We start from the raw sequence: 4,081 nt of genomic DNA, 5'->3' as shown, positions 1-4,081 counted from the left end.
AGAGTTCTCTGTATCATATTATCTGCATAACAACAATTTTATCTCTCCTCTTCCAGTTTGAATCATTTTATTTCTTTTTCTTGTCTGATTGCTGTGGCTAGGCCTTCCAATACTATGTTGAATAGAAGTGGTGAGAGTGGGCATCCTTGTCTTGTCCCAGATTTTAGTGGGAAGGCTTTCAACTTCTCACCATTGAGTATTATGCTGGCTGTGGGTTTGTCATAAATAGCTTTTATTATGTTGAGATATGTTCTCTCTGTTCCCACTTTGGTAAGAGTTTTTATCATAAATGGATGTTGAATTTATTTAATGCTTTTTCTGCATCTATTGAGATGATCATGTGGTTTTTATCCTTTCTTTTGTTGATTATTTAATTTTATGTTCTCTGTGTCTAGTATAGGCTTAAAATAGGGGCTCAAGTTTTGCTGAATGAGTGGATGAATATTTGACAGGTATTTTAGGTTGCCAAAAGTTGTAGTAAAGGAGCTTCTGCATACAAAATAGCAGATGGTGTGTGTGCTGTTATGCCTTGGGAAAAGCCCCTGGCATTTTTTGGTTTTGTTTTTTAGGCATATTTTAATCAGTCATTCAACAATTATTTATTAAGCATCCACATCCTGTGCCATTTTTAAAGGTTAGGGGGTACACTATGTTAAGTAAGAAAAACAACCCTGGCTTTCAAGCAGGCACTCTCCAAGGAAGCTTTATAACTATATGGAATTACAGCACGAGATTATTTTTGAAAGAAGATTCTGGGAGATGTAATTATTTCACCATTCCAAAGTAGACTTTAGAGTTTAAACAACTCATTGAATAATCTGAAAGTGGAAAAAAAAAAAGTTTTAGGATAAAGTGACTACAGGCAATAGATGGACTGACATGAGCAAGCACTGCCACATGGTGGCAGTGCTTCTCCAGGGATGAAGATTTAGTGCCCTTTTGGAAAAGCAAGCAGTTCTCATAACTGAATCCCAGAGGAAGAAGAGTACTAAAAATTTAACATGGTAGGCTGTCTCAATTTCCAGAAAAGATGAAGTAAAAGATATGGGAATTTAGTCAACTTTCTCCCTCCAAACTTTCGTAGGCCTTTGGAATCTGCTTTTGTTTGCTGCCAGCAAGCAAATATAGAGCTTTGGGATGGGCTGAGCGTATTAAATTACAGGACTTATTTATTCATAACTGGTTTTATACATTGATTTTGTTTGATATAATGATAGACCCCACTTGTGAAAACATTTCCTAATTTATGAGCCCAAAATAAGTGTATCAGTATTGCAAAATATTTCCTATAGAGTACCATACTTTCAGGTGCTCTGCCAGTCAAACCCACTGAGAATCATGATCTAGTCCAATGTTTTCTAATTAAAAATAAGGAAAACAAGGCTCTGAGAAGCTAAATGTCTTACCTAAGATCACAAAGCCGTTTATGAGACAGCTTCAGGCTAATCCCTGCAAAGTGAAAAATCCAGACCTTTCCCTCACTGCCATCTATCAAATTCATAGACAGAGCTTGTTGGATGATTAACCTAGAGAGTCAAGAGACAGAGGTGAGTCATGGTGATGTCCAGATTTCTGATCTGGTGACTGTTGGATTATGGTGCTATATTCTCTCTAAAATTGAGAATACAGATTGCTCATTTCAAATACAGGCTCACTTTAGTTTGGCACAAGTTAATATATAGAATAAAAGGTTTCTCCTTCGTAGCTCATTCCTTCCACCTGTTCTCCAAATCAGAGCTCTCAGTTTCTCTGGTGACTGAAGAGGTGCTCCCCAAATAAAAGTGCTAATCAGTTCTGAAAATGCTAATATCAAGAGTATCATCTCATTTATTCACTTCCAGAGGGGGTGCAAGAAGAATAATATAGTTGTCAAGTGACCGAGTTAAGTAGTTCAACAAACAGATTGATTTCCCTGCCATGAGCCAGGTATGTTCTAAGCCTTCGGTTCTGAAATTGTGGTCTCCACATCAGCAGCATTAGCATCACCTGGGAACTTGTTAGAAATGCAGGTTCTTGGGCCTCACATCAGACATACTGAATCAGAAGCTCTGCGAATGGGGTCCAACAATCTGTTTTTACCAGCCCTTCAGGTCATTCTGATACATGCTTAAGTTTGAGAACGCGTATTCTAGATAATAAGGATATAGTGTTAAAGAAAACAAAGTACTTGTCCTCTTGAAGTGACAATATACAAATAGATGAAAATAAAATTTCAGGCAGAGGTGAGTGCTATCAGGGAAACCAGGACAGGGGACAGAGGGGAAATGTAGCGGTAAGGTCTCTCCGAGGAGGTATGAGCTCTGGAGTCAGACTGAGCTGGGTGTGAATATTGGCTCCACCAGTTACTAGCCTTTTAAAGGTTTAGTTTTTTCATCTGCCACAATGGAGGTAGTAATATTATTTACCTTGCAAAGTGACTCTAAAGGTTAAATAAGATAATGTTTGCAAAATTCTTGCAACTGTTTCTGTCCCAGGCTAAGTCCCCAATAAATGTTAGCCCTCCAAATATGAGGGAGAAGTGCAGAGGTGTTTGTTTGGGAATCGTCAATGTAGAAATTAATAGTAAAGTGTGAGAAAAGGTGGATAGACTGAGATGTGAGAGAAGAGGATGGATGATGGGCTCTTGTTGGGGGGAGCAGAAATGTGTTGAGAAGTGGTGAGGAGGTGAAGAAATGAAGATGGGGAGAAAAAAACTTTTATTTGAACCCAGCTAAAGCTGGAAACTTGGAAGAGGAGGTCAGTAGACAGGGTGACTAATCATCCTGGTTTGCCTGGATCTGAGGAGATTCCTGGAAGGTAGGACTTTCAATGCTAAAACTGGGAAAGTCCTGGGAAAATTGGGATGAGTTGGTCACCCAATCAGTGGATACGATCATGGAGGGTGAAGTCAGGGTGGTAACTACTGTGACCTTTCCTTCTTGGTGCACTCATCTCTTCCTTACAGTAATCGTGTAAAGTATCTTCTAGTATCTTGATTCAGCAAGAATCTAGAGGGTAAGGGAGCTCAGATAATGCCGAGGGGATAAGTCAGCTTTGTTTGAACAAAGCAGGATAAGGAGAGACAGAGAATGGACTTGGAGGAGCAAAAAGATAGGAACCAGCACAGTGACAAGGGATTAGAATTGTCTGGGATTTGTCTGACTCCAGACCTTTCATTCTTTTTTCCTGACTTGTCCAAAGAGTATAGGAGTGGGATGGGTAGGTGTTTTCTTCATACTCAAATTAACCTTAAATAAAATTATAAAGGTTATCTAAGGATATTCTTTGGTATCTGAGAAGCCCACAAAACTTTTCTTTTTTTTTTTAAATTTAAGTATAGTCAGTTTATGACATTATGTCAATTTCTGGTGTACAGCATGTTTTAGTCATACATATACACATATATATTGCTTTTCATATTCTTTTTCATTATAGGTTACTACGAGATATTGAATATAGTTCCCTGTGCTATACAGTATAAACTTATTGTTTATCTATTTTATATATAGTAGTTGGTATCTGCAAAACCACAAAACTTGTATTGATGTCCAGTGGTGTTAATTGTCACCTACCAAGAAGGAGCGGGATCTAGCCGTTGCCGGCATGGAGGTCCTGGAGAAAATCCCCACAGGGGATGCCCTCGGGTGCCCAGGAATTGTTTCTCAGCTCACTTCCTTCTTACTCCTCAAATTGCGCTTGATGGGAGCAGTCGCGCTATGGCAGGGGTTAAATGTTAAAGACCACCACTCGCATGGTACCGTCTTGCAAGGCCAGAGGGTCTGGCTGCCTGACAGTCGGAACGCTCTAGCCTCCCCCAGCCTCAGTTGACAAGAAGAGTGGAGACCCGCCAACCCAATCCAGATTATACTTGCGCGGCTGGCCGAAGGCGCTTCTTGATTGGCAGGAAGGTGCGGAGGCGTGGCCTCATGCAGAAAGCCTCATCTAGATTGGTCCAAATCGTCGAAGGCGGGGCCTCCACTCCGGCTGGGCGCGAAAGCTCGAACGCCGCTGCCTGGCAGGAGACGGCGGGAGCAGCGGCGCCCCGGGTGAGGGAACCGGGGGCCTGCTTCGCCCCAAGCGGCGCACTGAGGAGGTCGGAGTC

The sequence above is a fragment of the Camelus ferus genome, chromosome 13, assembly GCF_009834535.1.
Source record: "Camelus ferus isolate YT-003-E chromosome 13, BCGSAC_Cfer_1.0, whole genome shotgun sequence".
Taxonomy (NCBI): domain Eukaryota; kingdom Metazoa; phylum Chordata; class Mammalia; order Artiodactyla; family Camelidae; genus Camelus; species Camelus ferus.
This window is presented reverse-complemented; position numbering follows the sequence as displayed.